General features: G+C 34.4%; 1 long non-coding RNA gene across 1 annotated transcript in view; it reads right to left on the bottom strand.

The window, feature by feature from the left end:
- The window catches only part of LOC309660195, a 112,816-nt gene extending 100,745 nt beyond the window's left edge, over positions 1-12,071 (bottom strand). The window contains exon 1 of the long non-coding RNA XR_014263258.1: positions 11,861-12,071. This is a non-coding gene — a long non-coding RNA (uncharacterized lncRNA). The remainder of the gene's footprint in view (positions 1-11,860) is intronic.
- Between the last annotated feature and the right edge of the window lie 2,318 nt (positions 12,072-14,389).

Below are 14,389 nucleotides of genomic sequence, written 5' to 3'. Positions count from 1 at the left end.
TTAACAACTAGTTGCCCTTTAGTTTTACAAATTTCACTCATTTCTGAAGTTGCTTAGGTTAGGACATTTTCTTCTACCTCCTTCAGTGAGGTTGTCTCATACATTTGCAATACAGTAAGATTATACAATTTCACACCCAATCCTGTGATTTCCCCAACTTTGTAAAAATTTTTTTTCGGTGTATTGAGATATGTTTGGCCTGTAACATTGTGTAAATTTAAGGTGTATATAAGTGTATTAAATCACCCTATTGTTAAAAAACATTTTAAATTGCATGCATTAAAATTCTCTCTTTTCTTATGTTATAAATTTCCATGTTTTGATAAATGCATAGTGTCACATCCATAATTATAGTAACATACAAATAGAATCACATAAAATATTCCTTATGTTTCATATATTCAACTCTCCCTTCCTCCCCCCAAACCCTTAGCAGCCACCCATTATTTGGTGTTTCTCTAGTTTTGCCTTTTTCCAGATCATGATATAATTCCTTCTCAGATTGGCTTCTTTTTTTTACTCCATAACATGCATTTAAGAAGCAACCATATCATTTTATGCTTGATAGTTAATTGTTTAATCTCTAAATAATATTCCATTGCATGGATGCATCACACTTTGATTATACATTCACCTATTGAAAGAAATTTTGGTTTCATCTAGTAGGTTTTGACAATTATAAATAAAGTTGTATAAAATTTCAAGTGCAGGTTTTGTGTAGACATAGCTTTCAAATCAGTTGGCAAATAAATAGCAGCACAATACTGGGTCATATGGCAAGACCACTTTTAGCTTTGTAAGAAACTGCCACACTCTCTTCCAAAGTTGCAGTACCATTTTGTATTCCCACCAGCAATGAAGGAGGGTTCTTTTTCTTCTTCATCCTCACTGACAATTGATGATATCAGTTTTTTGGTTTTCCTTTTTTTTTTTTTTTTTTTTTTAATTTTAGCCTTCCTAAAAGGTGTGTAGTGGTATCACATTGTTGTTTTGATATTGAGAATATCCTCACATTCTTGTTTGCCTATTGTGTTTTCTCTGTTGAGGTGTTTGTTAAGATCTTTTGCTCATTTTTGTTTGTTTATCATTTATTTTCCTTACAGACTTTATTTTGGGGCAGTTTTAGGTTCACAGAAAAAAATGAGTGAAAAGTAGAGAAAGTTCCCATATATACCATGTCTCCACACACTCATAGACTCCCCCCTTTTGACTGTGTTCAATTGTGTTGTTTGTTTCTTTATTGTTGGATTTTAAGAGTTCTTTGTGTATTTTGGATATAAATCCTTTTGCCATTTCTTTTTGCAAATACTTTGAGTCATGGCACATCATCTCATTCTCATCAGTGTGTCTTTCATAGAATAGAAGTTTTAACTTTAAGAAAGTCCAACTTATCGGATTTTTCTTTCTTGGATCATTCTTTTGGTGCTGTATCTAAAAATTCATTGCCAAATGCAAGGCCAGCTAGATTATCTATGATGATTTCTTATAGAAGTTTTTTAGTTTTGTGTTTTACATTTTGATCTCTGATCTATTTTGAGTTAATTTATCTGAAATGTGTAAGGTGTATGTGTAGATTATTTTTTAAACATGTGGACATTCAGTGTTTCAGTACCATATGTTGTAAAGACTCCTTTCTTCATTGAATTGCCTTTTCTCCTTTGTCAAAGGTAAGCTAACTATATTTGTGTGGGTGTTTTTGGCTCTCTATTCTGATCAGTTGATCTATGTGTATATTCTTTTGCCAGTATCATGCTGTCTTCATTATTGTAGCTTTATAGCAAATCTTGAATCAAGTAGAATCATCCCTCTGACATTGTTTTTCTGCAGTATTATGTTGGCTTTACTAGGTCTTCTGCTTTTCCATATAAACTTTTTAATCACTTTGTCAATATCTACAAAACAGCTCAATGGTACTTGTTGGGGTAGCACTGAATCTAGAAATCCAGTTGGGAACAATTTGTATCTTAACAATATTTGTCTTATCTATACACATAGGATATTACTTGATATGTTTAGATTCTCTTTGATTTCTTTTGTCTGAGTTTTCCAGTTTTTTGCATTCATACCCTGCACATATTTTGCTTTATACCTAAATAGTTTACTTTTGGTTCTATTATAAATTGCTTTGATTTTAACTTCAAATTCCAATTATTTGTTGCTCTTGAAAAGGGAAATAATTGACTTTTGTATCTAAACCTGTGTATTAGTTTCCTACGCTGCCATAACAAAGTAACTACAAACTGGATGGCTTAAAATAACCAAAATTTATTCTCTCACAGTTCTGGATAATAGAAGTCCAGATTCAAGGTGTCAGCAGAGCCATGCTCCCTGTATAAGACCCTGGGTAGAATCATTTATTGCTTCTTCCTAACTGCAGTTGTTAACTTTCCATCCTTCGTGTTCCTTGGCATGCAGTAGCATTGCTCCAGTCTCTGTTGTCATATGATGTTCTTCCTATTTGTCTCTGTACAAATTTCCCTCTTTCTATAAGGAGATATATCAGGTTCACATCCACACTAATGACCTCATTTTTACTTGATCATATCTGCACAGAACCTATTTTCAAACAAGGTCACTTTCACATGTACGTGACTTAGGATTACAACATATCTTTCGGAGGACACCAATCAACCCATAACACTATGTACCCTGTGACACTGGTATACTAGCTAGTTAGTTCCAGGAATTTTCTGGTTCTTTGAAATTTTCTACATAGATAATCATGTCATCTGCAACAAAGATAGTTTTTTTCCCCCCTTTTCCTAATAGATATATATTTTGCTTCCATTTTTTATCTTGTTACACTAGGTAGGACTTCAGATAGGATGTTAAATAGTAATGGTAAGAAAACAACATCATTTTATTCCCAATCTTATGAGGAAAAGTATTTATTTTTGGTTTGATGTTAGCTGTGGGTTGTTTGTAGATGTTCTTTATGATGTTGAGAAAGTCCCCCTCTATTCTTAGCTTGAATTGAAATTCATCATGACTGGGTGTTTCATTTTGTCAAATTCCCTTTTTTCACATCAATTCATATAATCATATGATGTTTATCTGATAGGGTAGTTTATCTTGATAAATATTAGAATGTTGAACCAGCCTTGAATACCGGGATATTTCCCATTTGGTCATGGTATAAAATTACTTTTATATATTGTTAGATGTAACATTATTGCATCTACATTCATGAGAGTTGATGGTATATAGAAGCGATCCCCAACCTTTTTGGCACCAGGGACAGGTTTCGTGGAAGACAATTTCTCAACGGACTGGGGCAGGGATGGTTTCGGGATGATTCAAGCGCATTATTGTGCACTTTATTTCTATTATTATTACACTGTAATATATAATGAAATAATTATACAACTCACCATAATGCAGAATCAGTGGGAGCCCTGAGCTTGTTTGCCTGCAACTAGATGGTCCCATCTGGGGGTGATGGGAGACAGTGACACCCAAAGTGTGTTGTTTATGTCCAGTCCAATCCGTGATCTCGTTTTGGTTGCTGTCACTGCAGAAAACCCTGCTTCACAAAGATAGGATGTTGGAAATGGAAGTAGGCTTCTCAGTGCTTTTGTGGCAGTCTCAGGATATTCCACCTTGACTTTAATCCAGAACGCATGGAGATTTGAAGTTGTCTCAAACATACTTTTAGGGCCACCATACTTTGTGATCTCAAGCAGTTGATCCTCTTCTAGCACGGACAAAGTCGATTCACCTGGCTTATTCACAAATGGGTTGCGGATCCATTCCTTCCCAGTTTGAGAGTCTTTTGTGGTTAGGAAGTAATGCTCAAACTCTTCTGAAAGCTGAGATAGGTGATCATGCACCAGCTGGGAGAAAGAAGGCCCTGGCTCAGTCTCTTTCAAAATCTCTGCTAATGTTTGAAACATGTCAAAAATCCCAATGTTCACTAGTCGCCCCCTTAATTCCAGTTTGGCTTTGAATGCAGCCACTTTATCTACTGACTTGAATACAGTTGTCATTCTCCCCTGAAGTGGCAGATTGAGTTCACTGAGCAGGTTGAATATGTCACACAAGTAAACAAGTTTTGCGACGCATTCTGTATCCCTGAAATGTGCTGCCAGTGGTGACGGTTTTACTAAAAGACATCATCTCTGGAGCGGCTCTCATAACTCAAAAACTCTGGCCAGTGATCTACCTTTAGAAAGCCATCTCACTTCTGTGTATAAGAGAATACGTGTGTGCTCTGTGTCCATCTCCTCACAGAGCTGCGCAAACAGACTTAAGGGCATGTATTTTAATGAGGGATAATTTTGATCACATCCTGCAAAACGTTGTTAAGTTCAGGTGACATTTTTTGGTTAGCCAGCATTTCTTTATGGATGACACAGCACAGAGACTCACATTCAGAAGCGACATTTTGACCTGAGTAGTGAAACCAGAAAGCCATCCAGTCATGGCAGCCACTCCGTCCGTGCATATGCTGACACAAAGTGACAAATTCGATTTTCCTGATATGTAATCATTCAAAGACTTGGATAGTTCTGCAGCTGTGTGTGTTGGTTGGTAATAAAAGTGCACATAACATATCCTCATACACATCCTCCTGAAAAATATATCACACAAAACAAGCATTGTTGCCTTGTTGTCAACATCGGTAGACTCGTCAATCTGGATTCATTAATGACTCAACGGTGACTCATTAATCCTCTCTAACAATTGTACCTCAATATCCTCTGCTATTTCATCAATTTGTCTAGTTATGGTGATAGCCGAAAAAGGAACACTTGCCACCTTTTGAACTACAGCCTTTCTTAAAAGTTCACAACAAATGTCCTTAGCAGCTGGCAGGATCAACTTTTCACCAATAGTAAAGGACTTCTTAGCTTTAGCCATGAGGTTAGCCACTAAGAGTGATGCTCTATGTGCAGATACATTTGATGAATGGTGGCATTCAATAAATGCTTCTGTTCTTCCTGTTCACGTTTTTTTTTCCTTTGAAAATCTCCAAAGCCTTGTCTTTTAATGCAGGGTGCTTGGTCTCTATGTGGTGAAGCAGTTCTGAAGGTTTCATGGCTTTGTTGGATAGCCGATTGCCACATATTATACAAAGTGGGCTTGGAGAATGTGAATCACCTGTTGCAATGAACCCGTAATTTAAGTAGGACTCTTGGTATTTTCTTTTAAATGCAACTTTCTTCTTGTTGGCCGTCTTAGAGTCTTCTGCTGTCTCACGATTGGGTCTTTCCCCCTTTTCAAAGAAGCTCTCCAGCGATGCTTGTTTTTTACTCATTTCAGCTAGGATTAGCTTGTGGGCTTACCAAAACTGTGACTGAGACAAGTGCACAGTGTGGGAAAGAGGCACGGACGGAAGTGGTAAATAAAATAATGGGCAGGCCACGCGTGGACTAAAATGTGTCAGATTCTGACTTAAAGCCTGCCACCAGATGTGGTTGTACAATTGAAGTACATCAACTCACTTGCCACTATAAAGCCTGCCACCAGATGCAGCTTAATTGTCATTTGCCACTCACTGATAGGGTTTTGTTATGAGTCTGCAAGCAATTGATTTATTATGGTCTCTGTGCAGTCAAACCTCTCTGCTAATGATAATCTATATTTGTAGCTGCTCCCCTGTGCCAGCATCACCAACTCAGCTCCACCCCAGATCATCAGGCATTAGATTCTCATAAGGAGCACGCAACCTAGACCCCTCGTATGTGCAATTCACAGTAGGCTTCACACTCCAATGACAATCTATTGCCGCCACTGATCTGACAGGAGGCGGAGGTCAGGTGGTATTGCAAGTGATGGCGAGCAGCTCTAAATACAAATGAAGCTTCACTTGCTTGCCTTCCTCTCACCTCTTGCTGTGTGGCCTGGGTCCTAATAGGCCAAGGACTGGTATCGATATGTGGCCCAGGGGTTGGGGACCCCTGGTATATAATTTTCCTTCCCTGCTGCAATGATTTTATCTGATTTTGGTATGAGGGTAATTCTAGCCTCATAAAATGCAATAGCTGTGTTTATTCTCCTATTTTAGTTTGTGAAGAATATAAAGTATCATTTCTTTCTTAAATGTTTGGTAGAATTTATTAGTGAAATCTTTAGTGCTTAGTGCTTTCTTTAGGAAGGTTATTAACTATTAATTCAGATCTTTAATAGATCTAAGGCTAGACTAAGACTAGACTTTTCAAATTATCTATTTCCCATTGTTTGAGTTTTTGTGTTCTTCAAGAAATTGGTCTATTTCATTTAAGTTATAAAATTAGTTGTCACAGTGTTTCTCATAATATCCCTTTATTTTTCTAGTAGCTTGTATCATATCAAGCTTCTACATTATTTTTTCTAAATTTATAAAGACTGCTAATTTTAGGCCATTTATCACATATTAAAGAAAAAATAAAGGGACTATTATCCCTGCTATCTGGGGTCTATCTTGTTTTATATATTTGGCTGTCTTAAAAATGCAAGAAATAGAAGATGATATAAAAGTTGATGACAACCATAGACTTCATTTCAGATTTCAGTGAATGGATGAACTATTACTGCCATGGTATTACACTAAGTTTGAAATGTGATGGGGTCTTCTATAAAAAACATGATTTGAGCACATCACTGCATCAAAGGCTGAAGAACAATGCACATAATTTGTATTATATAGGGTCACTACTGCTCTGTAAAGGTGAAAAATAATAGCATAATAATAATAGTAACAATAATTTACATTGATGAGGTAATATATATTTTTACATATTTTCATATCCATTGTCTCATTTGATGCAGTTTATTTTTATTTTTTTAGAGATCCACATTCTATGAGAAATGAGAGTATCATATAAATACTTACTTGAAAATTTCCACATTCTGGGCTTGAAATTCTCATATAAAACACACATTTTTAAGTGGTAAAAAGTATCTTATTTAAGGGGTTGATTTTTTTCGGACTATTCTTCAGGTATTAGCTTTCATAGAATTACAGGGAGACTATGAAGATACAGTAGCCTAAAGTAAACTTATCAAGTTTTACCATTTCTAATTTACAAGAAGGAATTCACTTTTTTGAATATTTTACAGTTATTGCTATTCAGTGTGTATAAAGCAAGCTTGCTTACCAGATGCAGAAAATCCTAAGACATGGGCTGAAACAATAAATATATAAAGCTAATTATAGCATACTTTTAAAAAATACACCAAAATCAATATCTTCACATGGATAAATCTGAATAAAACTTATTTTATAAAGTATAGTATAAATTTTAAAAACACTTTGCATATGCCTGGGTTTGGGAATATAAATTCAACATCTTGAGGTAATTTTAAGTGAAAATTATAGCATTTAAATAATTTTGAGTATATTAAAACATCTATAGAAATATCGTTAAAGAAATAGATCTTATTTAATTAACCTAAAATTGCAAAGCTTTTAAATTCAATTTAAGTGTGTGTTCATATATTTTAGTCTTCTTCAGTTCCAATAGAGTAATTCCCTGATGTTTTAAAAGATCCCTTTCTAAGCCAATATTTAGTAGAAAGTCAAATCTATTTGGTGATTTAGATGTATTCATTCATTAGTTCAATAAACATTCAGAGATGACAGGGATTATTAGATGTTATTAGAGTTATTACACACTAAAAATTATCTGGGGTGGTGGATTCTGTCCTGACAAGATTAAAAAGGATGTCTGATGGAATTATGAGGGCAGATCATTAAAATCAGACCAAAACAAAGCATAAAGGGAAACTGAGTCAGGTAGCAGAAACTACAACTCCAAATCAATAAGTAAGAGAGACAGCACATATCTGTGCCCTGTGATCTTCTATACAAATACCTTTCTCTATTTAGCATCATTTCTCTCAACTAAAAAACAAGAGGTTTGAACTAGATGTTATATAATCTCATGTCAATGATTAAGAATGCTTGGAATCACAGGTTTGAAGTGAAGCAATGATTTGAAATATAGCTTATCTTCATTTAAAAGGTCAATCAGAGACAAGGCACTGAGTTCTCCTTGAAAGATGTAAAAAAAAGCTCAACAAAATACTAGCAAGCTGGATCCAACAATACATTAAAAGGACCATACACCATGATCAAGTGGGATTTATCCCAGAAATGCAAGGATTTTTTTAATATATGTAAATTAATCAATGTGATACACCACATTAACAAATTGAAGAATAAAAGCCATATGATCATTTCAATAAGTACAGAAAAAGCTTTTGATAAAATTCAACATCCATTTATGATAAAAGCTCTTCAGAAAGTGGGCATAGAGGAAACATACCTCAACATAATAAAGGCCATATATGACAAACCTACAGCAAATATCATACTCAGTGGTGACAGGTTGAAGACATTTCCTCTAAGATCAGGAATAAGACAAGGATACCTACTCTCACCACTTTTATTCAACAAAGTTTTGTAAGTCCTAGCCACAGCAATCAGAGAAGAAAAAGAAATAAAAGGAATCCAAACTGGAAACAAAGTAAAACTGTCACTGTTTGCAGATGACATGACGCTATACATAGAAAATTTTAAAGATGCTACCAGAAATATTCTAGAGCTCATCAATGAATTGGATAAAGTTACTGGATACAAAATTAATATACAGAAATCTGTTTAATTTCTATACATTAACAACAAAATATCAGAAAGAGAAATTAGGGAAACAATTCCATTTACAGTTACATCAAAAAGAATAAAATACTTAGGAATAAACCGGTCTAAGGAGGAAAAAGACCTGTACTCAGAAAACTATAAGATACTGATGAAAGAAATAAAAGATGACACAAACAGATGGAAAGATATACTATGTTCTTGGATTGGAAGAATCAATATTGTTAAAATGACCATACTACCGAAGGCAATTTACAGATTCAATGCAATCCCTATCAAATTACCAATGGCATTTTTCACAGAACTGGAACAAAAAAATAAATAAATTTGTATGGAAACACAAAAGACCCTGAATAACCAAAACAATTTTGAGAAAGAAGAATGAAGCTGGAGGAATCATGCTCTCTGACCTCAGACATACTACAAAGCTATGCTCATCAAAAGAGTATGGTACTGGCACAAAAGCAGACATATAGATCAATGGAAGGAACAGAGAGAAAGTCCAGAAATAAATTCACACACTTATGGTCAATTAATTTATGACAAAGGAGGCAAGAATATACAATGGAGAAAAGACAATAAGTCTCTTCAATAAGTGGTGTTGGGAAAACTGGACAGCTATATGTAAAAGAATGAAATTAGAATGTTTTCTAACACCATATACAAAAATAAACTCAAAATGTATTAAAGACCTGAATGTACGACTGGATACTTTAAAACTCCTGGAGGAAAACGTAGGCAGAACACTCTTTGACATAAATCGCAGCAATATTTTTTTGGATTTATTTAATTTTGTTTTTAAAGACAATCCTTTATGACTGTTTGTTTCTTGTGTTTTGAAATTTGGGCAAGTAGATATTTGGATCATTTTAAATGAATTCCTAAGGCCTGGGTTGGTAGGGACCTTTTTTTAATAGAAAATTTCTTTGTTGCTGCCAAGTGCTCCAGGGTGCTACCAATCTGAAAACATTTTAAAGCTATTTGTTGGCCTAGATTTCCAGTAAAATTTTTAAAGCTCAAATATGAGTAAGAGTATGGCTAAAATTTCATATTCTCTTGGGAATATAGCTTCCCCTGCCCCAGCTAAAACTAGTAAAGATCTTATTTTATCTTCTTAGTAGTGGGTGGATTTTTAACGTTTACCCTTTCATTGCCTGTGTATCCTTTTGCAGTCCACAAATTCTTAAGGGCTATTGTTCTGACTTTTCACCTTATGATACTGTCGTAGGAAACTTATGAGGTCATAGGGCCTTGTCTCCCTTCCACTGGGCTGCTGTTAAGATGCTGGTATTGGCAAACTTCTTCAGGAGGGTTTCAATTTTAGTCTACGCTTATGCAACTTTATTCGGTTTGCACTTTTCTTTTGATTCCTGAGGATTTTCTTGATTTTATTGCAAACTTCCAAAAAAAAAAAAAAAATTTGCTGTTTTCAGTGTCTAGTAGTTTTAGAGAAGAATGTTTTTAGATTATGTAAATATCCATGAAATCAGAAGCAGAATATATTAAGTGAATTGATAACACTTAAAATCCACGTCTGATATAGCATCTTGCAATCAGCCAGTGTTAAAGTTAGGCATTATTTTATTTTCCCCAGTTTCAGATATTATAATAATAGGAATAATGTTTTGCACTTATATAAGTATTCATAATTTATAAAACACTTTTCCTTTATTTTTTATTTATCTTCATAATCTCAAAGGGATACAGACAAGAATCAAGCTGAGATTCAGAAATTATGTGCTTTACATATCTCATGATTTTGAACAAAAGAGCTTAGATTTAAACTGGAACTTCTTAATCTGGTCAACCATTGTTATTGTTCCAATTTGGATTTTTAATGGAACTTAAGAATAACTAAAAGAGCATATTTTTAATACAGAATGCCAACATTATATATATGTGTGTGTGTGTGTGTGTGTATACATATATATGATGTATTTCGAGCAGTCAGGAAGTATGGGCTACCTGAGCTAAAAGTACTTGCTTTACCTTTAACAATACAGCCTATTTACAGAACTGTTCTGATAAGGGATGTTTCAACAACACAATAATGCTCCATTTCAGTGTGCTTTGCTTGTAAAGATTTTAGCTGCACTTTATCTTTTCTATAGACATGTGGTTCTTATAGAAAGAAATAATTCTCAAATAAAATGTCAGGGTATTTGATATTTCTTTTGTCCTCTTTAAAATTGTGTCAGGTGTTTCAGTAACACAATGTAAATGATGGAAAATTTGGATTTCATTTTCTTGATCTGGCTTTTTATTCCAATGCACCTGCTCACACAGTAACCACCTCAGGCGGTGATACGTCAGTCTTCTGGTGAGGAAAGTTTACAAAGAACATTCATCCTACTTTAGTAAGAGATCTGGGCAAATGAACACCTTAAAAGCCACACGCAAAAGCCTTAACCACAGACACTAACACAATCACTGGACAGAGACATCCAACAGTTTTTTAAAGGTACGTGGCAAGAGCATTTATGTCTTAAGGAAAAGTAACTCTGTGAGGAAAATCTTATGAATAGTGACTCAGCAGTTCTATAAGATGACCTTGTCAATCAGTTCAAGGGTGATCCAGCAGCCTTGGGATAACCTGAGAACTTGTTAGAAATTCAGGATCTTGGGTCTTACTACAGACCTATCAAATCAGAATCTTCATTTCAACCTACGCATATTAATGATTGAGAGCATTGCTACTGGCTGATTTGGGCCATGGATTTCACTATTAGTAAGTAGTTTTCAAACACTCTCCTTAATATATGTTAAATAAGTTAATTTGCTAAAGGAAACAGTTTATTATTTTACATTGCCCATATCCTGTTTAATTCAAACATTTTTTTCCGGTCATGATCACTGAAATGGGATCTAAGTTGAAATGAATTTGCCGTGTGCGATCCCCCTTCCTTAAGCTGAACAACAATTCGTTACTTTTATTGTCTCCTGAATGTCCAGCTCTGTGAGCAAGGACTCTCAGGTTTACGAATGCATCCCAACTGAGTAGCACATTAACTGTTTCAAAGTATATGGTCAGTTAATATTAGTAAAATAGGTGAATGAAAGACTTGAGATAAAAATAAATATAATACCATTGAATAAAATAATTATTTCTGGTAAGGAGTTCAGAGAATGCTATAGACTTTCCAATATTTTTCTTCTTAAAACTTGTATGTTTAAATTTTTATATTAAAGAAGTAAGTTGTATAAAATTTCCAGGGTACTTTTCCTTACACAGGTATTGACAATTAACTTTTGTGTTTATATAAACCTGTTTGAACACACTTTTTTTTTTTTTTAAACATCTTTATTGAAGTATAATTGCTTCACAATGGTGTGTTAGTTTCTGCTTTATAACAAAGTGAATCAGCTACACATATACACACGTTCCCATATCTCCTCCCTCCCGCATCTCCCTCCCTCCCACCCTCCCCATCCCACCCCCCCAGGCAGTCACAAAGCACTGAGCTGATCTCCCTGTGCTATGTGGCTGCTTCCCACTAGCTATCTATTTTACATTTGGTAGTGTATCTTAAATATTTATATTGTTCCTTCATATAGATTAAAAAACTATTTTTAACTTCATTTTCAAATGAAATTCACATTTAATTACTAGGGAATCTAGAGGAGAATGCAATGATATGGTACCCTTCCTGTGAGGTCTCATGTGGTTCCAGTTTGGTAACTGCTTGTTGACAGGCAGTGTGTTTTGGGATCTTGGGGTCTTACTCTTTGGGGAATACTTGTCTGTAAAAGTTCTACTCAAAGGAACCAGAACTTCCAATCCAACTGTCTGTTACTTGCAGAAGGGTTTGTCTTTATGGGGCTCTTAATGCACACTCTGATGGCAACTTTGAACCACATTTTCCCTCCTGGGTCTCTGGTTTATGCTATTCAAAATGACTTGGCTTTTCAGATGTAAGAATTAAGATAGTTAAAACTGTATTTACCCAAAGGACAAAACTCAAGTTTATCTCATATTAGTTAGATCCAGTGAGGTGCTCTTTGTAAGATTATTTTCTTAGAAATAAGTTGCTTAACAAAGGATGTCTTCAGATCATAAGCTGATTATTTGAGCATTAATATAAGTTGTCATAAGTCATTGCCAAAAACGTCTCCTCCTTTAAGTACGCAGGCATGTGTACATCAAGACAGTTTAGAGTAATGCAAATTTCACCTAGAGATGCTGTCAAAATACAGATTCTGATTCAGAATGTCTGGGGCAAGTCCTAAGATTGTCAGGTGCTGCTATTCTCCAGAACACACTTTGGAACGATTTTAGAGAATATTAAAGCAAAACACTGACATAGAACTTATTTTTCAGTCTTATTTACTTTAGCCTCTTGATTTTTTTAGGATATACACCCTACGGCATGCCTCCACTAATATGCTGTCCCTTCTTCTCTGCCACTTAATTATTCAAAATATTTAATTGCAGCAACATGGATTGACCTAGTGATTATAATACTAAGTGAAGTAAGCCAGACAGAGAAAGACAAATATCATATGATATCACTTATATGTGGAATCTGAAAAAAAAAGGATACAAATGAACTCATTTACAAAACAGAAATAGACTCACAGACATAGAGAACAATCTTATGATTACCAAAGGGGGGGGGGATGGATAAATTAAGAGGATGGGATTAACATATACACACTTCCATATATAAAATAGATAATGAAAAGGACCTACTGTATAGCACATGGAACTATACTCAACATTTTGTAATAGCCTATAAGATAAAAGAATATGAAAAAGAATATACATATATAACTGAATCACTGTGCTGTACACCTGAAACTAACACATTTTAAATCAAATATACTTCAATAAAAAATATTTAATATCATTACTGCTTTATTTACCTAATCTCAAGCTAAATGTGGATCATCCACATTGACTTTTAAGATGTTACGAAATGACTTCTATCTTCAAATTTTTCCCCAAAATGGTCTTTTAAAGTGTATTTACTCTTACATGTAAAATTCAATAGGTAATCTTATATTTTTCCAGTGTTTGATTTTTTTCCCTTCCAACATCCATATTTGACATGTTGAAGACCGCTTCCTTCATGAAACTGCCTTGGCCCCTTATGCAGTACTCAGCTATTTCCTTGTTCTCCACCTCACATTTTGATAATTACCTCTCAGTGGCTTTCCCTGCAATTCTAAAAGTGTTTTTTGAATATAAACTCTTCCTTTAGAAAAAGATATTCATCCATATGGCTTCAGCTATCTTCTGCATGTTGATGATTTCCCAATATCAAACACAAAATATCCAAACTTGAATTTTCTGCCTTGCTCTGCAAACTTCACCAAACATCACCTCTTATATTCCTTTTTCAAATATTTTCTGTACAATTTGCCCAGCTGATGTTGTTCCAAATCAATATTTAGTCCTTGACTTATCCTCGTTTTTAAATTGTGTATCATATTCTATCGATAACTCCTTCTAAATATTCCAGAAGGTATTTCCCCTTTCTTATAATTCCTGAAATTTCCCAGTTCATACTTTTCATTATTTATTTTGGTATATTTCAATAATCTCTTAACTGCTCTTCCTATGTCTTATCATTTAAGCCTAATCATTTTATATTGTTATCACTATGATGTTTCTAATTCAAAAACTGATTTTGGATACCATTTGAAGTAAAATCCTGTATAACTCCTAACTACTTCAGAACAGAATATCCTTAATGTAGCATGCAAAACTCTTTATAATTTGCACCATTCCTACTCAAAATCTATTCTTTTGATTCACTCTTCTTTCCCCCTACATCCAACCTAAGTATTACATGCTTTGATAAAACA

This window comes from Balaenoptera physalus, assembly GCF_965194825.1.
Source record: "Balaenoptera physalus genome assembly, chromosome: 4".
Classification (NCBI taxonomy): Eukaryota; Metazoa; Chordata; class Mammalia; order Artiodactyla; family Balaenopteridae; genus Balaenoptera; species Balaenoptera physalus.
This window is presented reverse-complemented; position numbering and strand designations above follow the sequence as displayed.